The 24,777-nt window shown below is 44.2% G+C and overlaps 2 non-coding genes and 1 pseudogene across 2 annotated transcripts; 2 read left to right on the forward strand and 1 right to left on the reverse strand.

The window, feature by feature from the left end:
- LOC144698002 (uncharacterized) overlaps positions 1–24,777 on the forward strand; it is a 131,125-nt pseudogene that overhangs the window by 2,188 nt on the left and 104,160 nt on the right.
- trnal-aag (transfer RNA leucine (anticodon AAG)) lies at positions 16,256–16,337 on the forward strand. The gene has a single exon. It is a non-coding gene; the product is annotated as a tRNA-Leu (tRNA).
- trnan-guu (transfer RNA asparagine (anticodon GUU)) lies at positions 20,331–20,404 on the reverse strand. Its single transcript has one exon. It is a non-coding gene; the product is annotated as a tRNA-Asn (tRNA).

The following is a 24,777-nucleotide window of genomic DNA, read 5'->3' on the forward strand; positions in this document are numbered from 1 at the left end:
TCAGTCAGCCTACCTACTGAGACACCAGCGGGTTCACACTGGAGAGAGGCCATTCACATGCCCTGAATGTGGGAAAGAATTCACTGGGTCCTCTGAGCTGCTGAAGCACCAGCGAATTCACACTGAGGCCGTTCAGCTGTACTTCCTGTGGAAAGAGGTTCAGGTCTTCCTTCCACCTCAAAGTACACCAGCGAGTTCACACTGGGGAAAGGCCATTTACTTGCTCCGAATGTGGGAAGGGATTCATTCAGTCAGCCTACCTGTTGAGACATCAGCGAGTTCACACTGGGGAGAGGCCGTTCTCCTGCTCTGACTGTGGTAAGGGATTCACTGGGTCCTCTGACCTCCTGAAACACCAGCGAATTCACACTGGGGAGAGGCCGTTCACCTGCTCCAAGTGTGGGAAGGGATTCACTCAATATCCAACCTGCAGACACACCAGCGAGTTCACACTGGGGAGGGGCCTTTCACCTGCTCCGAGTGTGGGAGGGAATTCACTCAGTTATCTCAGCTACTGACGCACCAGTGTGTTCACACTGGAGAGAAACCATTCACCTGCTCCGAATGTAGGCAAGGATTCACTCATTCAGCTTACCTGCTGAGACACCAGCGAATTCACACTAGGGAGAGGCCATTCACCTGCCCTGAATGTGGGAAGGGATTCACTGGGTCCTCTATCCTGCTGAAGCACCAGCGAATTCACACTGAGGAGAGACCGTTCAGCTGTACTTCCTGTGGAAAGAGATTCAGGTCTTCATTCCACCTCAAAGTACACCAGCGAGTTCACACTGGGGAAAGGCCATTCACCTGCTTCGAGTGTGGGAAGGGATTCATTCAGTCAGCCTACCTGTTGAGACACCAGCGAGTTCACACTGGGGAGAGACCGTACACTTGCCCTGAATGTGGGAAAAGATTCACTGGATCTTCCGACCTGCGGAAGCATCAGCGAATTCACACAGGAGAGAGACCATTCACCTGCTCTGACTGCGGGAAGAAATTCACTCAGTTATCTCACCGACTGACACACCAGCTAATTCACACTGGGGAGAGGCCATTCACCTGCTCCGAGTGTGGGAAGTGATTCACTCAGTCATCCCACTTGCTGGCACACCGGCGAGTTCATAAGTGACTGCGGGAGTTGGATTCTGCTGTTATTGCTGCTGTTAATCACATCCAGGACTGAACCATGTTCATTCTGACAATTGGGATTTGTTTCTGCTGATGTTAACAATCCCTGTAACTGGGCTGGAGTTTAATATCCTGGATCTATGGCTGATTGTGTTCTCGGGGCTGCAGTGTCCCTTTAAGAATCGCTGTCTCTGATCTTTCCCCATAATTCAGGAACTCTCATCAGAAATTAGTTTACAACTAGATTCTGAACTTTTACTTCAATCTCAAATTGATCTTTTGTACAAACTCTACAATTCAGTGTCTGAGAGGTTCCACTGATTAACATCTCCAATTAGAAAGTGCTGATTAATCTTTGCTGCCAATTCTTACTGACTTGCACATTACTCACAGTGACACCTCCATTATCCATCAGGAAGAAGGGGAATGGGACTTGGTGGAAAATCGAGAGTTCCCAAATGTTACGCCTCCCGCCGGATACAGAAATCCTCTCGGCACAGGAATGGAGACAAGTTCAATCCAAGTAATGGACTGTAAGAAATCACTGTCTAATAACTTATTAAAATCTTCAGAAGTGTTTGGAATATTACAAAACAGCTCTCTCTCTCTTATGAAGAAAGCTTCCATAGCAGCTTGCTGGCTGACAAACACATAACAGGCCTGTTATCTCTGCCAAGGACATGTCTCTAGCACGGGCCCTGAAATGAGACATTTCTAACCCTGATACGATTGGATCTCATGACCCAAACGTAAACCAACTGTCTGTGTAAAGGTTAAAACAGGCTCTCGAGAGCACAGAGATATTGACGTGATCCACACTGGCTTCAGCCCAATACCCACACTCTGGCTCACACCAGTTAACCGTTCAGAGGAGACTATCACCACCAGCTACAGAGACCAGCATTCACTCTGTGTCATCCATCCGTTTGTCCTCCGGGACCAGTAAACCGTTCTCACCTGTCACGGGTCGTGTGTTTTCCTGTCTATTTAGCTTATGCATCATATTTAAACTGTTGCTTCTCAATAAACTACTTTAAAATCACTTCTGAGCTCGATCCCCTTTTCAAGTAATCTGTGATTCCCGAACCTAAATCGTACAAGTGGTGTTAGGAGTGGGATCACAGTGCTCGAGATCATAGGATTGAGAGGCAACAGTCTTAGTTAAACGTGAATGGAGAAGTTCCTAAGTGAAGCCAGGAGAAGACAATGGCATTAACACATTACAGGGAGCGACTGATAGATAGTCTGACAGTAAAAACAGGGGGGCTGGGGGTGAGAGATATCCTGGGGATTGGAGAAGAGTGTGACCGGGATTACGAGTATATCCGCATTAGGATTTCTAAAGAGGGTCAGAAAGGACAAATTAAGTTGAAGAAGGTCTATAATCAGTTAGAAAATATCCACAAGGAGAATGCAGGTGAACAGAGAGCTGGAGAATCTTGAAAGTCCGTGCATGAACTTCTGTTTGAACCAGATGTATTTACCACGTCAATAATTTAGAATTGTGTGAGATGATCGGCAGGTGGGGAGGATAAATCTAAGTTGATAGTTATCACATTTTAGTGGAAAAATTTTGACATTTACTCTTGGTGGCAGCTCAAAGGTTTGTGTTGCTGATTCTGATAATTCTAGTAGCTTTAGTATGTTATCTACAGTTTGTCATCAAGAAATTAGGAAAACAAGCACGTGGCTTAGAAATAGTGAGGTTAGTCAGAAATCAGTTGTGAGAAGTCAATAAGGATATTCCCTTCTCAAGCTGGGGAGATCTGTAAGAAATCACTGTCTAATAACCTTATAAAGTCTTCAGAAATGTACTAAATATTATAGGAAAAGATCCTGGCCTGACAAATGTAGGACAACATATCGCAATGTTACCTCATAGGGACGGACTCGGTTGTCAGGGAACAGAATTTATAGTGGTGACCGAAGACAATGGCTTTGATTTTCCCAATTTTTAATTGAGGAAATTTCAGCTCATCCAGTACTGGATGTGGGATAAGCAGTTTGATAATTTAGTAACAGTGGAGGAATGGAGAGGGATGGTGGTGAGGTAGAGCTGGGTGTTGTCTGTGTACATGTGAAAACTAACACGGTGCTTTTGGATGATGTCACCGAGTGGCAGCATGTAGATGAGAAATAGGAGGGATCAAGGATAGATCCCTTTTTTAGGATGGGTCAGGATGGGGGATTTAAAGGTGAGAGGATCAGTAGCAGAAGAGAGAGAGAAGTGTTAACAATATCAGCTAACATGGAGAAGTTGGGTGATCAGTAGTTCAGTGAGAGTGGGGTCAGTACAGCAGAAAGTGGGTCTCATGGACAAGATGAGCACTGAGAGGACACGAGGGGAGGTGGGAGAGAAACTGGAGAAAGATGTGGGTTCAGGGCTCAGACAAGGAGGAACTTTAGAGACAGTTTGCCCCGGTGGGTTAGTGGAAGGGAGGGAAGCAGCAGAGGCAGCTGATCGGATTGTCTCAATCTTAGTGACAAAGAAGCTCCATGAGCTCCTCACACTTGTTGTTGAGAGATACCGTGTCAAGATATTGAAAAGACTTGACACATTGTGTTTAACACAAAGCTAATTTATTTGATTTTTATCCAGAACATAAACCCCGATAACTGACCGGGAGTTTATTAACAGAAAAGCAGAAAAGAGACTTCAATGAACATGGTTCAATCCTGGAAGTTATTTCACAACAGCATCCAATCACTGTAGTTACTTGTGAACTCGCTGGTGTCTCAACAGGTGGGATAACTGAGTGAATCACTTTGCACTCTCGGAGCAGGTGACCGGTCTCTCCGCATTGTGACTGTGCTGGCGTTCAGTGAGCTGAGATGACCAACTGGACCCAGTCCTGCACTGAGACCTGAGCGGTCTCTCGGCAGTGTGAACACGCTAGTGTGTCAGCAGGTTGGATGAGGTAGTGAATCCCTTCCCACATTTGGAGCAGGTGAATGGCCTCTCCCCAGTGTGACTGTGCCGATGAATTTCCAGCTGGGATGGGTAATCAAAGCCCTTCCCACAGTCCCCACACTTGCACAGCTTCTCCCTGTTGTGAGTGCTCTTATATTTTGACAGGTCAGATGATTGGCAGAAGCCTCGTCCACACACCGAACACGTGTACGGTTTCTCCCCACTGTGAACGGTGCTTTTTCCTTCCATGTTCAAAATCCAATGATATTCCAGCTTATTAACAGATTATTGAATTAACATCAGCAGAAAGAGGCCTCAGTGAATATGGTTCAGTCCTGGATGTGGTTTCACAACAAAATCCAATCAGTGTAGTTACTTGTGAACTTGCTGGTGTCTCAGTAGGTTGGATAACTGAGTGAATCTCTTCCCACACTCGGAGCAGGTGAACGGCCTCTCCCCAGTGTGAGTGCGCTGGTGTACAGTGAGTTGAGATGATTGCCTGAACCCAGTCCCACAGTGAGAGCACTTGAATGGTCTCTCATCAGTGTGAACACGTTGATGGCGCATCAGTTCCCCAGAACTTTTATACCCCTTCCCGCAGTCTGGGCATTTAAAAGGTCTCTCATCAGTGTGAACTCGCTGGTGTATCAGTAGGTTGGATGAGGTAGTGAAGCCCTTCCCACACTGGGAGCAGGTGAACGGCCTCTCCTCAGTGTGAGTTCGCTGGTGTACAGTGAGATGAGATGATTGCCTGAACCCAGTCCCACAGTGAGAGCACCTGAACGGTCTCTCGTCAGTGTGAACACGCTGATGGGACATCATTGCACCAGAACTTTTAAAACATTTGCCACAGTCTGAGCATTTAAAAGGTCTTTTATCAGTGTGAACTCGCTGGTGTGTCCTCAGGCTGGATGACTGACTGAATCCTTTCCCACACTCAGAGCAGGTGAATGGTCTCTCCCCAGTGTGAATTCGCTGGTGTTTCAGCAGGGTGGATGAATCAGTGAATCCCTTCCCACACTTGGAGCAGGTGAATGGCCTCTCCCCAGTGTGAGTGCAGCGATGAGTTTCCAGCTCAGACGGGAATCTGAATCCCTTCCCACAATCCCCACATTTCCACGGTTTCTCCCCACTGTGAATGGTGCCTTTTCCTTCCATGTTCAAAATCCGATGATATTCAGGTCACAAATTAGGCGACTCCGTCAGATCCAGATGTGATGTTTGCTTTGAGTTTCCTGACTGCAAATCCTCTCCTTCTAATACCCTGTGAAATTGATTTAAAACAGAAAAAGGTGAGTGAGAGAGAACCCACAAAAACAGGTGGTAAAATTGAGCTGAATGAATCTGGTAATTTGTGGTGCTGGCACTTGCTAAAAGTGACCGTGAAAGCTGCCAGATTGGAATAAAAATTCAACTGCTTCACTAATGTCCTTCAGGGAAGGGAACCTGCCAACTGGTCTAAGCCTACACAAGACTCTGGCCCACAAGGGAGCAGAGGGAGAGAGAGGTGGGAGGGGCAGGAGGTGAAGGGATATCTACAACACAACAAGAACTTTGACAGAATCTCCAGAAACCTCAACCTCCACCAACTAGAAGGACCAGGGTGGCAGGTGTATGTGAACACCATCACCTCCAAGGTCCCCCCCCTGTCACACACTGTCCTGACTTGTCTGGATGAACAGAAATTTCCTCCATTTAAATATTGGGAAGATTGAAGCCATTGTCTTCAGTTCCCGCTACAAACTCCACTCCCTGACCACTGGCTCCATCCCTCTCCCTGACAACTGTCTGAGGCTGAACCAGACATTCATAGGGACATAGGAGCAGGCGTAGGCCATTCAGCCCATTGAACCTGCTCCACCATTCAATCTGATCAAAGTCTTATTCCCACACTATCCACATATCCCTTTATGTAATTGCTCAACATGTCATCCATTCCTTTGTTCTTCTAGTGTAACTATCCTAACACTTACCCGGCAGGCCTCCCACATTCAGCCTACCTGTAATCCAGAACTCTGATTACTCACACCAAGTTTTGTTCATCCCTGTACTCACTGACTTACAAAGGCTCTGGGAATATTGTGAGCAATTTTGGGCACCGTATCTCAGGAAGGATGTGCTGGCCCTGGAGAGGGTCCAGAGGAGGTTCACGAGAATGATCCCAGGAATGAAAGGCTTAACATATGAGGAACGTTTGAGGACTCTGGGTCTATACTCAATGGAGTTTAGAAGGATGAGGGGGTATCTGATTGAAACTTACAGAATACTGAAAGGCCTGGATAGAGTGGACGTGGGGAAGGTGTTTCCATTAGGAGGAGAGACTAGGACCCGATGACGCAGCCTCAGAGTAAAGGGAAAACCTTTTAGAACAGAGATGAGGAGAAACTTCTTTAGCCAGAGTGGTGAATCTATGGAAGTCATTGCCACAGAAGGCTGTGGAGGCCAGGTCATTAAGTGTATTTAAGACCGAGATAGATAGGTTCTTGATTGGTAAGGGGAATCAAAGGTTACGGGGAGAAGGCGGGAGAATGGGGTTGAGAAACTTATCAGCCATGATTGAATAGCGGAGCAGACTCGATGGGCCGAATGGCCCAATTTCTGCTCCTATGTCTTATGGTCTTATGGGTTAAGGAGAACCTCAATTTTAAATTTCTCATCCATGTTTTCAAATCCCTCCATGGTCTCTCCCTCCCTACCTCTGTAATCTCCTCTAGCCTCACAATCCTCCGTGATATCTACACTTCTCTAATTCCCACCTCCTCAGCATTCCTGATTTTAACTGCTCCACCTTTGGTGTCTCCCCCAGCAACTGCCAAGGCCACAAACTCTGGAATTTCCTCCCTAACCTTCTCCACCTCACTTTCCTCCTTTAAGATACTCCTTAAAACCTAACTCTTTTCGTAAACCTTTGTTCATCTGCCCTGATATCTCTTCATGTGGCTTGGTGTCAAATGTTGCTTTCCTACGATCCTGTGAAATGCCTTGGAATCTCCGATTACACAAAGTGGAAGAGAAATGGACAATAGTGCAGGAAAAACAATTCCTGACTATGAAAGATACTGTGGGAAGATAAAGCTGGGAAGCCAGCAGCACATGGTCAGGGGATGGGCATCGGTGGAAACCTCATTTAGACACAGTCAGCAGAAGTAACAGTAAAATACAAAACATAACTCAAATAGATCCATTATTAGAGACAGAGGAAGGTGGACAATGGCAGAGAGATGATCAGGGAGGGCAGAGATGAAACAGAGCAATGGATGGACATGGAATTAGATCCACAGTAAAGGAGCCACACCAGCCCCAGAGCTAATAAACCTCTCACAGATAACAGAGCACAGCACTAAAAGCTCTAAATTGTAGGTGAATGGTCAAAAATACTCAACTCTGAAACAGTTTCAGTATTCAATTTTAAACTCTTCTGCTGGAGCCTGCAGCTGGAAAGGTATCAGAAGCACTGGAATCAGTGAATCTCCCAGTTGAGGAAATACCTGGGGAGCGGGGTGATGTCACCATGTAATTGTCAATGTGTGATGAGGTCAGACACAAACACAGAACATCTGGGTCTGTGCAAACCAGTGATCACCACACATAATGAAGGATGTGAGAGGGTACGGAGGAGATTTACCAAAATGGTTCGGGGGATGAGGGACGTTAGCTGTATGGTTAGGTTGGTGAAACTGGGGTTGTTCCCCTTGGAACAAAGTAGATTGAGGAGAGATTTGATAGAGGGCTACAAGATTGGCTTAGATAAGGTCATTAAAGAAAAGTTGTTAACATTATCTGATTGTAAAATGATTACAGGACACAGATTTAAGATTTGGGGTAAAATCAACAGGGGTGATGTGAGGAAGAAATTTTACACAGTGAGTGGTAATGACCTGGAACTCAATACTTAAGTTCAAAGGCCGATAATATCCCGGCTCCAATGAATAGAGTGACTCTGTCAGATCTTGATGTGATGTTTTGTTTCAGGTTCTTTGTCTGCAAATCCTTCCCATTTAAGATCTGGTAAATCGATTGTAAAAAAATCTTCACTGTCAGTCCAGCAACCTTTCACTGCACTGAAACCTACAATTTGCAGATGAATACTCAATAATACTCACTGTTTTCTAATTTAAAATCCCGTGAGAGCCTGCAGCTAGAAAGGTATCAGAAGCACTGGAAGCAGCTGTAAAAAGAGATCATAAAGTGGTCAGTGTCAGTCCAGGTTAGAAAATGAGAAGAGAAACATTTCTCTTGGATCGAGTTTGCTGTGTGGAATTCTCCCCTTCTAACCCCCTGTAAAAGGAGTTTCCAAAATCCATCCGTCAGTCCAGGATAGAAATTCACAATATCCTCTCCTCCTACTACCAGGACCAGAATGACCGCGCATGCGCTCTGCTGCCCGCTCCCCCGGGCTGAGCAGAAGGAGAGATCCAGCCATTGCCGGTCTGTTCGCTGCAAACGTATGACCGGTAGTTGGATATTAAGGGTCTGCGGCCTGCACCGAATGTTAATGAAGCCTCCCTGCCCTCTCCGCTGGCTCCATTCCTCCCGCCCACCCACTAACTCCGTTATTCTGCTGGAGACGCCATTTTTTTACCGACTCTTTGCGACTCCGGTCACAGGACAGCACTGCGCATGCCCAGGCAGGAGACAGCAATGCGCAGGTGCCAATTACATTCTGACTTGCGCATGCGCACGTCCCTGGCTCTCTGGATAGGGCACATTCTCTCCCGCTCTGAATGCTGGGTGACAGATCCGCCATTGGATGTCTGTATTTTTGTATATTAACTTATTTTTTATGATCCGATGATGACTGTAGAATTAGGGTCAAGATGTAAAATTACTAAATCAATTGATACAACAAAGTGCATGCGCCACTACCATACTTCTGCCCTGTGTGTAATTAACAACAGAACAAGCTCCTACAGTTAGATAAAAGCAAAATGTTGAGAATGCTGGAAATCTGAAACAAAAACAAAAATTACCTACGGTTAGATGTCAATTCACTGGATTCTTAGCAGGTGAGGTGAAGAAGTGATTTTTCCTAACATGCACTGAACATTTAAACTCCGTATTGTCAGTAAGAATGTGCCTAATGTGGATTAAACCTTTTGAACTTTTAAAGCTGGTTTGTTAACTAGTGGCCAAACTTTGCACGCATGAAGTGCCTAAATTTTCTCCATCAGAGATGACTGCTGCTGTGTCAAGTAAGCAGATGATCAAGTGAATCCATTTTCACATTCGGCTGGTGAATGATGTTTTCATCGTGTCACTTTACCCAGGAGTGTCCAGCTGAGACTTGGATCTCAAATCCTTCTGGAAATGAGTTCCACATTCTCATCCAAGAAAAAGAGAAAAGCGATGCTGTAAATCTATAATAGAAACAGAACATTTTGGAGTTCGACACAGGTCTGGTAGCGTCTGTGGAGAGAGAGACACATTTTTCATTTCAGGTCTATGACTTTTCAGTAGAACTGAATCAGTGCACAGACCTAAAAACATACCTCTGGTCCCCAATCCACCGACATTCCCAAATATTCTGAGTATTTCCATCACTTTATGCTTTTATCTCTGGTTAAAGACGTTGAAAATGAATTTGGACATTGGATTTATTGGTGATTAACTTATATTGATTCCTGTGTATCCGCCAGTGGAAGCATTTTCCAAACCATTTCCTGATATTAACAGCTTCGATCAGGTCCTCTCTTACCCTATTTTCTAGAGAAAAGCTGTTTAACCTGTTCAATCGTTCTTGAATGTTATAACTTTCCAGTAAACCTTTCTTGAATCTTCTCTAGTGCTTTTAGATCTATCTAATAATATGAAGGCAGTGCGAATTGGAGTATCAAACTCATCATTGCCCCGCAAATGCCTGTATAATGGATGGATCAGTATTGCAGTGGGAGAGAGGAACATTGTTCCAAGTTGTTATTCGTCAAGCTGTATTTCAGCCATTTTCCCATCAGCAGAACTTAATATGAAATGAACACATCCAGTGAAAAAATTTCGAAAGTTGGTGTTACTTTTGTTTGTGTCTTGCTCACTCCTGTGTCCTGTAACTGCTGCTCGAAGGCCAGGATATAAGCTACATAAGTTTTCCTGAGCCTCTGCTCGGTGTATTAGGGGATTTGGCCCGGGTTGGAGTATCTTGCGTCCCAGGGATGGGCAGTAACCCGCTGATTGAAGCTTTAGTCGCCACTTTCTGCTGGCAGCAGGTGATTTGAGAGCTTGGGGTGGAATATTGCTGCTTTTCTGCTTTTTTCGATCTCACTCACTGTAGAGCTGAGGAAGAGCGAATCAGTGGATCCAATAACTTCATAGATTTCTCAAAGGCTCGATGTAGGTACATGGTAGTTCCAAAAGTTCTTTCATTATATTGCAGATTAATATTTGTAAAAATAGATGTTTTGTGGGAACTGGCTTAATAACTACAGAGCTGGCAATGTTTGGGGGATATTTTCTTGCAGCCAATATACCCAATGACAATCCGGAATTGAGTGTTATTGAATGCGGATGGGAGAAAATCATGACAATATCCAGGCTTGGGCTGACAAGCGGTAAGTAACATTTGCACAACACAAATGCCAGGCAATGACCATCTCCAACAAGAGAGAATCTAACCACCGCCCCTTGATGTTCAATGGAATTACCATCACTGAATCCCTCACTATCAACATCCTGGGAGTTATCATTGACTAGAAACTGAACTGGACTGACCAAATAAATACTATGGCTACAAGAGCAGTTCAGAAGCTAGGAACCCAGCGAATAGTAAATCAACTCCTGATTCCCCAAAGCCTACCCACAAGGCACAAGTCAGGAGTGTGGTGGAATTCTCTCCACTTTCCTGGATGAGTGCAGCTCCCACAACACTCAAGAAGCTTCACACCATCCAGGACAAAGCAGCTCACTTGATTGGCACCACAACCACAAACATTCACTCCCTCCACCACGGACTCACAATAGCAGCAGTGTGTACCATCTACAATGTGCACTGTAGGAATTCACCAAGGTTCCTTAGACACCATTTTCCAAACTCATGACCACTACCACTTGGAAGGACAAGGGCAGCAGATACATGGGAACACTACCACCTGCAAGTTCCCCTTCAAGTCACTCACCATCCTGACTTGGAAATATATCGCCATTCCTTCACTGGAACTCCCTTCCTATCAGCAGTGAGTGTACCTACACCACAAGAACTGCAGCGGCTCAAGAAGGCAGCTCACCACCACCTTCTCAAGGGCAACTAGGGATGGGCAATAACTGCTGGCCCAGCCAGCGAACCCCACATCCCATGAATGATTTCAAAAAACGTGGATGATTTCGAACCACCAACCCTTTAGTTAGCAGCTAACTAGAGAGATCACTCTTCATTCCCCTTTGATTCTGGTTCGGGAAGAGTTTGATACAGTAGATAGGGAGAAACTCTTTCCACTGACGAGGGTCAGTGACCAGAGGACTGGGATTTAAGATAATTCAAGAAAGACAGACTTCATTTATATAGCCCTTTTCCCGACCAGCGGACGTCTCAAAACGCTTTCTGGCCAATGAATGACTTTTTGAAGTGTTGTCATTGTTGTGATGTAGGAAACACGGCAGCCAATCACCAGTCAGCAAACTCCCACAAACAGCAATGTCATTGTGAGCGGATGATGTGTTTGTGTGACGTTGACTGAGGGACACATGGCTATGAGATCAAGCACCTCCTCATTTTTCTCAGTCGGTATATACAATCTAATTCCCCTTGCTGTACAACCCGTTACAGAGATTGTTATAGAAAAGAGGGAAAGGCTTGCTACAGCTATACAAAGCCCTGGTTAGATCACACCTGAAGGACTGTGTATAATTCTGAGAATGACACCTTATAAAGAATCAATATTTGCATTGAAAGTGTCAGAGGAGCCGCATTGATGAGGTTGGTGGGTTTTGGAAATTGAAAGTTGTACATCTGCAGCTTGTGGCACTATTTCACCTCACTGTTCACTTCATGTTCATGTCTAACACACTCGATGCTGTTATTGGCTGAACGAGTCCTCTGTGTTTGAACTAAACATGCTCTTATTTTGGAAGGAAGAACGGGGAGCGACAAGATAAATTGCAGGGTTCCGGAGAAAAGGTCGGGTAATGGCAGGGACAGGACGGGCAGAAGTCCCACTTTCTCTGCTGTAACCATTCTATGATTTGATACAAATAATATTTCCCAAATAGCGCGTGCTCTAGCTGTAGACGAGTTGTTAATATGATAGATTTGAAATCCAGTTGTGTTTCCTCACGGAGGTTCGAATCTTGCCAGCTGTGCTATTCATTATTTCTGATCTTAAACGGTTGCCTTCAGAATTCAATCTCATTCAAATGGAGAATAAAACATCCAAATACATCCGTGTTCTCTTATTTCCGTTCATTTATCAGCCTTCTGAAAATCTCCAGCTGTAAATGGAACAAAAACGGGGCCAAGTTGGTGACATCCTTGCTTTCTGGGTGTTTGTCTCTCCTGAGGCCTCTGTCACTCTCAGTGTATATGTGTGTCTGTGTTTCTCTGTTTGTGTCAATGTGTTTCATTTTCCCGAGCGGGGTGAACACACTTTACCAGCAAAAACTTTATTTACTTTAGTTGTGCAACTTCATATTGAAATGTTACTGAGAGAAATATCAGGGTGAAAGATGCAACAGGAAATTGTCTCTTTCTATGTATGGACTACAACAACAACTTATATTTATAAAGCACCTTTAACCTGTTGAAACGTCACAAGGCGTTCCCCATGGTCATTATATAACAAAGTGTGACACTGAGCCTCATATTCGGTCAGATGACTAAAAGCTTGGTCAAAGGGGGAGGCTTTAAGAACTGTCTTAAAGGAGGAAAGTATCGATTTCATGTTCCAGCTAACAGCAATGGTTCATCTCATTGGGGAAGAAGTCACTTGTGTTCAACCTGAACAGACCATTTAGCCGGAGAAAGTTGACTGGTGAAAGAGATTGGGAATGAAAAAATTCCAAAAGTGGCCTCCATGAGCCACATTTCCAGCCCGGGTAGCAGCTTCCCTGATGGCCGACTGGTTAGGGCTCAACACTTTCACTGCCGCTCCCCTGGTTTGATTCCCTATCAAGGAATTGAGATTTGTTGCACTTGGGCGAACTGCTAAAGCCAACATTATTGTCTTCCTGGCTGAAAAAAACACAGAACAGCTCTGTCAGAGTCAGGGGAATGAGAGTTGAAGTTTCACATCAGAGCTGAAATGTTACACCTGCAACAAGTCGAGAATAAATCCAGAGTCGGAGTGAGGGGGCGAAAATAAAAGAGATGGGCTGTGACAGGTTACAAAGCACTGACTATAGAGCTGGTGGTGCAAGGCAGAATATTATTCCTGCATTACCCATGTTACTTTCAGTTCTAATTTCCTGATTTATCACATACCCAACATTACCACGACAGTCCGGTGGCCATAAACAACTCCCACCAATGTTTGTTGCGTCTTGCTGTTTCTTAGCTCGACCCAAACTGATTCTTCATCTTTACGCTTCAATCTAAGATCCTCTCCCACTAATGTACCAATCTCGTCCCTTATTAACAGCACTACCCCACCTCCTTTTCCTTTTTGCCCATCCGTCCTAAATGACGTTTCCCCTTGAATATTCAGATCAACCAATCACACTCCTCTGTCAAAGCAGAACACATGGCCGATTGGCCAAATCGTTTGCTGTAGCTTTCTGTCATTTTGTGTTTCCTAACACCCCGGTTGTATCTCTCTAAGTTATGCTGCCATTTTATAACTCAATCTAGCGAGATGTAATCCCTGCCCTTCTATCCGACGCTTTGAATTCAAGACAATGAGCAAATTCAGCGGGTTTTGTTGTCATTTCTCGCACTGAATTTGAAACTGGACTCGTTCAACGACAATTAAATAGTCTCAACCGTTCACCCCTTCAAAATGAACCTGTTGTGTTGCTTCTTGCAGTGCATCTGCTAAACAACATAAGCTCATCCCACTCCGCTTTCTTCATAGTGAAATCCAGTGTGAAAATAGGAACAATTTCAAAGTTTAACAACGTGCAGAAGACTGGAAGGAGAGTGTGGCTGTGGATAATTGACACTGCACATTCCTGTAATCAGTATCTCGGACAATCAGGAAAATGAGATCCTGTAAACCCATCCCTTCTCAAAGCTTCGTGTCTTACATTCCCTGTCCCTGATTCGCAGGGAAATATTGAATTCATGAACTTTCTGTGTCTGGCTCAAGCAACTAATTGACCTGGGAGCTGGAGGCGAAGCAGAGACAGAAGCAGGAAGAGATGCAGCATGGAAGTGTTTAGAATTTGATGTGTGTCAGTTACTGTCAGTGATGAATTTCTGCCGTGTGTTCCCTTGTCAGTTTCACAGGAGCCGCATGAGATGAGGTTGGTGGGTTTTGGAAATTGAAAGTTGTACATGAGCAGCTTGAACAAAAGGTCGAACAATTGCCAGCTCAGATTGAATGTATGGGTTTGTGTGCGGTGTTTCATTTTAACAGGAAGGGTGAGGAGAGGCAGCATCGATATAAATTTCTGTGGGGAGCAAGCGATTTTTTGGAACTGGTTAAATGACTCTTCCAGAGAGATTGTATGGACACGATGGGCTGAATGTACTCCTCTACTGTAACCAACTATGATTTTATACCGACCATATTTACTTGTGCGGAGGGCTATAGCGGAGTGATTAAGGCGATGGAGTCCAAATCCATTGGGGTTTCCCACGTCTCATTATTCCTGATTTTAACTGTGTGTCTACAGAGTTAATTATCGGTAAAATTGAATCAAACAAATCCAAAAACTCGGGATGTTTCCTATTTCTGTTCATTCATGAAAACATTCACGAAATTTGCATTCGGAAATGGAACGAAAACGAAGCCAGGTTGGTGTCATGTTTGCTTTCTGGGTGTTTGCCTCTCCCGAGAGACAAACCCTTGCCCTCTGTCACTCTCGGTGTATGTGTCTGTGTGTGTTCCTATGTGTGTGTGTCAATGTGCGTCAGTTCCTCATTTTTACCATCCAAACATTATTCACCTTCGTCCTGCGGCTTCATATTAAGATGGCCCAGAGAAAACAAAAGCGCTGTTTTAAAAGATGCAAGAGGACATTTATTTCTGGTTCTTTTTGAGTGGAAACTGTTCAGCTACTAAATGCCCGGATGTTACAAAGCGGAGGCTGATTGAAGCTTTCACATGATTTTATGAAGTAGCTGAGAATCCCCGCGGGGCCGAATGGCCTATTCATGATCATGGATTTGTATATTCTAATTCAGTGCCAATGCCGGTCAAGGTGATGGTTGTTTCTGCTTTGACAGTGATAGTGAGTGGCCGAATGGACTGAGGTGCTGGTCGAGGTTCCTGTGATTTGGGCTCCACTACTGCGGTTGTTAAACTTTCCGGTGGTTTGTTTTTGAGGCCGTTCCAAAAAACCCTCCATACGGCCAGGGAACAGCTGAGCTGTGCAGTGTTGTATTTTGGTTGGGAGGATGGGGAGAGGCAGTCTAAGTTGGGTTAATGGCACGCACTGAAAGTATTTTTTCTCTCTTACTCCCTGTACCCATTCTATTATTTTAGACAAACAACAGATCAATTTCACTAAGTCGTTGTGGCCAAGTGATTTTAGCTGACGGTCTGCAGAATTAATTATCGGTTAATTGGAATAAAAACCACCCAAATAGCCCGCGATTCTTATTTCTGTTCATCTGCAAACATTCACTAAATTCGCAGTGGGAAATGGAAGAGTAATTGACCACTCTTGATCAACCAATCACAACTGCTGTTTGACAGCAGCACACCAGGGCCGAATGGCCTCTTTCTTTCCTGTAACTTTCTATAACTTTAAGTTTCCCAACACCACGGATTCTCTTTCCCAGTCATTCTGCCATTTTATAACCCATTTTATCGAAATGTACTTTGTTACCTTGTGTCCTGTCCTTCTGAAGTCAAGACCCGGAATGAATTCAGTCAGAAGTTTTCTTGTCATTTCCAGCAGGAGATTTGGAACCAGACGAGTTGAATGACAGTTTAAATGGTGCCGACCCTTCACTGCAGCTCATTGTATTTTTGAGTGGAGATGATTTCTGTTTGTTACAAAGTGCAGGATGATCTGATTAACTGACGGAGCTGGATCCAGGTTCCGAATGATCAATTCCTGCTCTATTGCTTTTGTTCTATTTCAGTGGCCATACCTGCGAAGGAGATGATTAAAAGCCCCTATCCCTGTGGTAGCGTGGCCGAGCGGTCTAAGGCGCTGGATTAAGGCTCCAGTCTCTATGGAGGCGTGGGTTCGAATCCCACCGCTGCCAAACATTTAGCAGCCCCCTTTGGACAGATACCACCTCAAATTGAGTGCGCAGTGCTGTATTCTGGCAGGAAGAATGAGGAGATGATATAAATATGAGTAAAGGCAGGATGTTGAATTTTAGTTGTTGAGTTCCAGAGAGTCCGTATGTGAGTAAACGTCAATGATTTTACACAAACAGCAGTGTCGTCAGTGTCGGTTCTGTGTTCATGGAGGAGTGGATAAGGGGATGGGGTTGGAATTCTGGTGGCTCTCCTCACAGAGGTACAAATCCTACCGGTTCCAGTTCTCATCATTCCTGATTTTGATAAGGTGCCCATGGAATTAATTCATGGATAAACGGAATTAAAACCATACAAACGCTCCCGTGGTTTCTTCTTTCCCTTCGTCTGTGTGAGTGTCAATGTGGCTCACTTTCCCAAGGGATTGGACACATTTTTAACACTACAAACTTTATTCACATTAGTTGACCAAATTCAAATCAAAAATAGCAGGTTGAAAGGTACAAGAGGAGGTTGTTTCCTTCTCTGTGTGCTCCATTACAACAACAGGTTACATTTGGATAGCGCCTTTAATGAAACCTCCAAAGGTGGTTCACAGGTTCATTATATAAAAGGGTCTGACACTGACACGCATAAGGAGATGTTAGGCCAGATGACCAAAAGCTTGGTCGGAGAGGTACGTTTTAAGAACAGTCTGAAAGGAGGAAGGTGAGGTGGAGAGACAGAGAGGCTTAGGGAGGGAATTACAGAGCTAGGGGCCTCAGTAAGTGAAACCACAGTCACCAATGATGGAGCCATTCTGACTGGGAATGTACAAGAGGCCAGAATTAGAGAAGCACAGATATCTCAGAGGCTTGTGGGGTTATAGCAGATCACAGAGATAGAGAGGGGCGAGAACGAGGAGGGAATTGAACACAAGGATAAGAAATTTTGAAGCAGATACATTTTTTGACCGGGAGCCAATGTGAGTCAGCGAGCAGAGGGATGAGAGGGGAATGGGACTTGCTGTGACTGAAGACACAGGCAGCAGTTTTGGATGACCTCAATTTGCGGAAGGGAGAATGTCCACTTACATTCCAGAACTGACATTCTGCTGGATCAGCACTGCCCTTTTTCCAAGACCAATATTGATTCTTTATAATGTGCGGTTCCCAGAACGATACACAGTCATCCAGGTGTGATCTAACCAGGGCTTTGTATAGCTGTAGCAAACCTTTCCCTCTTTTCTATAACAGCCTCTGGAACAGGTTGTACAGCAAGGGGAGTTAGATTTTATATATCGACTGAGAAAAATGAGGAGATGCTTGATCAGAATGAACTTCTTTCAAATATTCAAGAGGAAATCAATTGCATAAATAATTATTTCTTTTTATTCCTAAGACAACATATGAATCCCCAATCCAACTCTCCGTGTCATTGGGTCCGGGAAACTTTGTTCATTTTCACACACTGAGCATGGGCACTGAGAAGCTCCTGCACCTCTTTCAGTATTGTGTTTCTTAATTCAGAGTTTTCAAAAGGGAATTGACAACTATTTGAAATGGAAAAAAAACTGCAGGGTTATGAAGGAAGAGAATGATATTGGAGCTAAGTGGATAGCTCTTTGAAGAAAGCACACACCCGATGGGTCGAATGGCCTCCTACTGAGCTGTGTCAATTTACAATTAGATCAATTTCTCTGCAACATTCCAAAATGTCCCACCCCAGTTCTATTCCTGTGAAACAAGATCTTGCAGTGCAACATGTCTACACAGTTTGAAATTCTAGACAAGTCCCTTTGGCTTTTTCTCCCAAACTGTTTCTGTGGTATAGCGGCCGAACCAGTGATGCCCATCCCATAAATGAATACAGAAACAAATAGTGATTATCACATTCACTTCACATGCGCAAGGTCGCTGGTTTGAAAGCTGACAGAAATATTATCAAAACTGAATCATCAAATTGTGAGAAGTTGCACAATTCCCGTTTGTTGCTAAACAATAACTGAATACATTATCTCACAGCCATGTGACATTGTCACTTCCCCAGGCTTTGAATGATTTTCTCCAAAAGGCACGGTTTTGAGAAAGAGACAACAAATGAGACGAATTGCAGTAAGATAGTTTACACATGTGTGAAGTGTTGAATGGCCTGCTGATGTGCTGTGTCATTTTATGATTCTAATGTCAGATCAATTTCACGGCCGCATGGCTATGTTTTTCAGCCGAATTGTACTTCCACAGAACAGGGTCCGGAAGTGCAGTAAGACTGCACGTTTTGACATTCTAAGTCGGTCCCTGTGGTTCTGCCCATTGTTTCTACAGTTACCAATTGGTTATCACGTACACGTAAAAGTTCCTCTGTCTGGAAATGGGTAGGAACATTATCGATATTTACACATCTAAGTGAGGGAAATGTCTATAATTCACATTTGTTGTTGAAAATTAACTGAATATAATATCTCCCGCCACATTAATTTTTCCCTTTACCAAGCTGCAAAAAGCATTCTCAAAATCAGGAGGGATGAAACTGACTCAGCACAAAAACTAGCAGTTTCTTTAATCAACAACATAAATTAATGAGTTTACAAATGCAAATTAACAGTTAATTACTGACTGAAAGTTGACTACCAGTGTGATCCAAAGACTAGCGTCACCCGAAAAACAGAAGCAAGTGATACTGTGATTGAACACGAGGGAATGGGAGAGATGGTGCAAAATCACTTTGTGTCGCTCTACATCACGGATCTTAATTCTTTCATGGGCATCGCTGGTCAGCATTTGTTGTCCATCCGAATTGCCCTTCAGCTGTGTAACTTGTTAAACCATTTCAGAGGGTAGTTGAGAATCAATCACATCACTGTGGGTTTTGGAGTCACATGCAGGTCAGACCAGGCAAGGACGACAGATTGAATTCCCTAAAGGACTGGTGAATCACATGGGTTTGTATGGCAATCAATGATAGTTTCATGGTCATCGTGACTGAGAAAATACTGAGGACGTGTCAGATCAGAATAAACACCTTTTGTAAGTTCACCATGAAATCAGTTGCATAAATAACTAATGTTTATGTCGAAAACCGCAGAAAGAACCCTAGTCCAACTCTTCATTTCATTGGGTAAGGGAAATATTCATTGAGGCAAACTGCCTGGATTCTGCAGAAACTCCTTCCTCCAAAGGGAATTTGGCAATGGTTGAAATGGGGAAAATTCTGATACATGGAAAGAGAGAAGGAAATTGGGATTAATTGGCAAGATCTTTGTAAAAGGCTGGTTATAAATAGAACAGGTGGAATGTCCTCTTACTGCGCTGTGCCATTTGATGATGACATTGTTGATCAGTCTGTCTCCAGCATTCCTAATGAGAACAGCCGAATTCCATTTCTTCAAAACAAAGACCCAAAGTGCTGCTGCATGACGTCACCGCTTAACATTCCAGACAGCTCCATTGGGATCCAGGCAGGGAAATGTCCCTGTAGCGTTGTGGTTACCCAGCTCATTTCGCTTCTGCAAGTTACTCCATTCGATGCTCGGGGAAAACATTACCACCCAGCTGTGTGGAGAAGTTGTATCGCTCCCATTCCTGTTTGTTGTTGAATGTGAACTGAATGCTGGATCTTGCAGCCACGTTAGATTCGCTCTTCACCATTTCTGAAGATAACATTCAGCAAAATAAGATGTTTCCTCTGGCAGCGGGTGATTGGAGAGTGCGGGGCTGGAATATTGTTACTTGTTCCTGTCTCACTCACTGTGGAGCTGAGCAAGAGCGACAAATTAATGGGCTTGTTTCAATCCAATAGCCTGATAGATCTCTATTGATTTAGATGGGGGTTCACGATCGTTTATATTCTTTGTGAGATCTGAAATGAATATCCGTAAACAGAGCTCGTTGTGGGAACTCAGTGGGTGACAGACGAGTTTTCAACGTGGGGTGGGATGGATTTTCTTGTAGTTTCAGGGCCCCGAAACAAATCAGAGCATTAATGAGTAATGATGGGGAGAAAAAAAGTGCCAGCTTCGTCCCTGGGTGGTCTCGAACCACCAATTTTTCGGTTAACAGCCGAACGCGCTGACCAATTGCGCCACAGAGACTTAATGAAGGAACTGGCACTCTGTAAGATGTCCTAAACCAATGGCTCAGCGAGGGAAAGCTTCAGATTGCCGTGACTGCAATGACAATTATTCCCTATCAGTTTAACTCTTCCCAAATAAAGATTGGGACATTCATTGAGGGCACATGGAAAAAGTCTGATCCCGCCCACTGCAGACACATCCATGTCACCGGGAACCAGCTCTCCTACAACCGGTGCCGTCTCCCTTCGAGTCTTTCCGTGTTTTGTCTATTACTGAGTATTCTGATTGTCCCGAAGCCGGTAATTCTAAAGGGGTTTCTCTGTTACACAGCGAGTGGTTAGGATCTGGAATGCACCACCTGAGAGTGTGGGGGGGAGGCAGATTCAATCGCGGATTTCAAAAGAGAATTGGACAGAAAATGCAGGTCTCCAGGGACAAACGCGGGGGAGTGGGACCAGGTCAGTTAGTTTTCAGAAGAGAAAGAGATCTCCCTTTTCAGACGGAGTTAAGGAGATTTATTTCCTCTCATAGAGTCATTCGCCTGTGGAATTATTTTCATCAGAGGTTTGGTCATTGAATTTACACAAGGCAGAATTAGACAGATTTTTGATAGACAAGGGGGTCAAAGGTTATGGGGGGCAGGCAGGAAGGCGGAGTTGAGTCCACAACCAGATTTGCCGTGACCTCAATGAATGGTGAAGCAGGGTCAAAGGGCTGAATGGCCTACTCCTGCCCCTGAGACCTTTGTTCCTCCGACCCAGGCTGAATGGCCTCCATCTATGTGTAGCCTTATCTCTGATCCTCTGACACTATGAGGCTCTGGAGAGGCAAATGGTCAATTCCTGCTTCTATTTGTTATATTCTATTTTGGAGCCGTTACCACCCAAGGCAATGGTTAGTTTACTTTTGATAGTGGGAGCGTGGCCGGCTGGGTTAAGGTGTTTTGTTTGGCCTCTGTTCTCTTCGTGGGTTCGATTCGAAATTTCAGTTGATTTGTTCTTTCAGTCACTTCACCTGAGCATGGGCTCACAGCCGCCGATGTCTTAAGATCTTCATCTTGGCAGGAAGAACAAGGAGACGTAGTATGAATTGCAGGGTTACTGGGAATATGTGGGGCCGAATTCCCACTTTCTCTGTTATAACCTTTCTGTGATTTCATATGAACAAGATTAAAATTGATGTGAGATCTGTAATTGCGGATGAGTGGTTAAGACAATGGGTTTGAAATCTACTGGGCTCTTCCCGTGTAGGTTTGAATCCTCGCTGTCTGCTGCTCCTTACTTTAAGTGAATCTAGAATTAAATTAATTGTTGGTGAAATGGAATAAAAACTTTCCAAACACTCCCGTGTGTTTCTCCTGCTTCTGTTCTTCGTTTCTTTCTTTTCGTTCATCTGCAAGCATTCACCAAATCTGCAGTCTGAAATGGAACAATAATTGGAGAAGCTGGTGACATCCTAACTTTCTGGGTGTTTGTGGATCCTGAGGCCTCTGTCACTCTCGGTGTATGTGTCTGTGTGTTTCTCTGTGTGTGTCAATGTGGCTCAGTTCCCTGAGGGGATGAACACTTTTTTACCATCACAAACTTCATTCACATTATTCGTGCAACTTCATGTTAGAATGTTATGGTCCCCCGTCTTTTCCCCTGAGACCTGAATTTTCTGTCCAATTCTCTTTTGAAATCCGCGATTGAATCTGTCTCCCTCACACTCTCAGGCCGTGCATTCCAGATCCTAACCACTCGCTCTGTAACACAGAAGCCCCTTCAGAATGGTACACTTTATGTGATGTTGCCTCTCTTCATTCTTCTGACCAACATGAATCACTTCACACTTCCCTACATTAAATTTCAGGTTCGCTTTAACAGTTTACACGAGGAATTCCTGTGCATTGTGACAGTTCAAACAGCGGTAAGAAAAAAGTTAGCTCCTGATCAGGAGTTGAACCTGGGCTGCGGCGGTGAAAGCACCAAATCCGAAGCACGAAGCTCTCCGACTTCCAGTGAAGCCGAGGCTGTTTTCACTCAGAAACCAGCGGCTGTGATATTAACAAAGCGGGATGGAGAAAGACTCAGTTTGAGCGGTGACACTGCACATGTGAAAGCAGCAAATTTTTAAAAAACGGCAGCGCCCAGCATAGGGCTCGAACCCACGACAGAGATTAAGAGTCTCACGCTTAACAGGTAAACTAGCCAGGCAGACACAGTCATTGCTTCCTATGCAAAAATTCAGGGAGATCAATGTCTCTTCCTCCCTGGAGCCTCAGCTTGTTCTGAATTTCAAAGTATGGGAGATAATCGACCGATAAAATCCACAAGGTTGCAATGCATTCCTCTCAATCATCAGTAACATCATTCACATCTTCCACTTCTTTGCTGCACCTCCTTCCAAACATTGCAAACTCCACTTGCATCTTTCATCCTGATATTTTTCTCTGACATTTTAATATGAAGCTGCACAATTAATGTGAGTTAAGTTTGTGATGGTAATTATGTATCCATCACCTCGGAGAGCTGAACCACATTGACACACACAGAGGAACACACACAGGCACATACACCGAGAGTGCCAGAGGCTAAAGGAGAGACGAACACCCAGAAAGCCAGGATGTCAAAAACTTGGCCAATTGTTGTTCCATTTCAGGCTTCAAATGTTGTAGCGAATGTTTGTAGATGAACAAAAGTAAGAAACACGGGGGTGTTGGGGTGATTTTCTTTTTCATTTGACTGATAATTTATTCTGCAGACAGTTTGTGTCAATCAGGAATGAGAAGAAGGGGAGTTGGCAGGATTGGAACCATGTGGAAAAACGCCTTAAGCACTCGGCCAAGACAACTGGGTAAAGGCTGCATGTTGTTTGTTTAAAATAATAGAATGAATACAGGGAGTACCAGTGAAAGAAGGTCTTCCAGTCCGTGCCATTGCCCCACCTTTTCCCAGTCACCCTGGGATTTACACTGTCTCTCCTCATTCTTCCAAATGAAATACAACACTGCACAGCTCAGCTGCCCCTTCACCGCACGGAGAATCTTTTGGAAGCGCCTGAAATAACAAAGCACCAGAAAGTTTGACAGAGGTGGGAGTAAAGCCCAAATCACCAGAGAGATCGAAACCTGAACCAGCGGCTGATCCCGCTCGGCCTCACTACCACATTCAGATTAGACACAAACATTGTCTCCACTAACATTGTCACTGAATTAGAATATAAAAAAATATGATCAGGAATTGGCCATTCGGCCCCTCGAGCGTTCTCAGCTACTTAATAAGATCATGTGAAAACTTCAATCATCACCCAGTAACATCCGGACGTTTAGTTGCTGAACAGTCTCCACTCAAAGATAAGGGAGAAATGTTTTAAAACTGCTCTTTTTTTCCCTGTACCACCTTAACATGAAGCCACAGAACTAACATGGCCAATGTTTGGGTGGTAAAAATGGGAAACTGAACCACATTGACACACACAGAAAATCACAAATATGCACATTGTTAAGATTTGAAATTCTCCATATTTTCACCATGTCTTCCAATGTGCAGAAAGTGGAGCTGTGATCAGCTTACAGCTCAGAAGATGTACAGCAAGAATGTATATAACAGGCTGATGCTAACAGTGCCTGTTTGGACTCGGTGAGCTGCATCTGACGATTGAGAACATTTAATTGCCGCTCAACGAGTCCGGTTCCAAATTCCCTGCCATAAATGAAAAGAAAACTCGCTGAATTTGCTGAATGTCTTGAATTCAAAGCATCATATGGAAGGTAAGAAAGTTCATCTTAACCGTGGTATTAGGAAAAATAAAATGACAGAAAGTTACAGCATAGAAAAGAGGCCATTCGGCTCTGTGTGCTGCTTTCAAAGAACAGTGTGATTGGTTGATCTGAATACTTTTAGGAAGAATGGGCAAAAAGGAAAACGAGGCGGGGTCGCGCTGTTAATAAGGAACGAGATCGGTACATTAATGACAGAGGATCTCAGATTGAAGGATCAAGATGCGGAATAAGTTTGGGTGAAGCTAAGAAACAGCAAGAGGCAGCAAACATTGGTGGGAGTTGTTTATAGGCCACCAAACTGTAGTGGTAATGTTGGGCATGGGATAAATCAGGAAATTAGACCTGCATGTGACATGAGTAATACAGAAATAATATTCTGCCTCGCACCACCAGCTCTATAGTCAGTGCTTGGTAACCTATCACAGTCCTTCTCTTTTATTTTCACTCCCTCACTCAGACACTGGGTTTGTTCCCGAGTTTTGCCCTTGTGACATTTCCAGCTCTGATGTGAAACTTACACTCTCACTCCATCATTTCTAGCAGAGCTTTACAGTGTTATTTTCAACCAGCAAATCAATTACATTGATTTGAACAGCTCGCCCAGGAGGAATAAGTTTCAACTCCCTAA

Source organism: Cetorhinus maximus, chromosome 23 (genome assembly GCF_964194155.1).
Source record: "Cetorhinus maximus chromosome 23, sCetMax3.hap1.1, whole genome shotgun sequence".
NCBI lineage: Eukaryota > Metazoa > Chordata > Chondrichthyes > Lamniformes > Cetorhinidae > Cetorhinus > Cetorhinus maximus.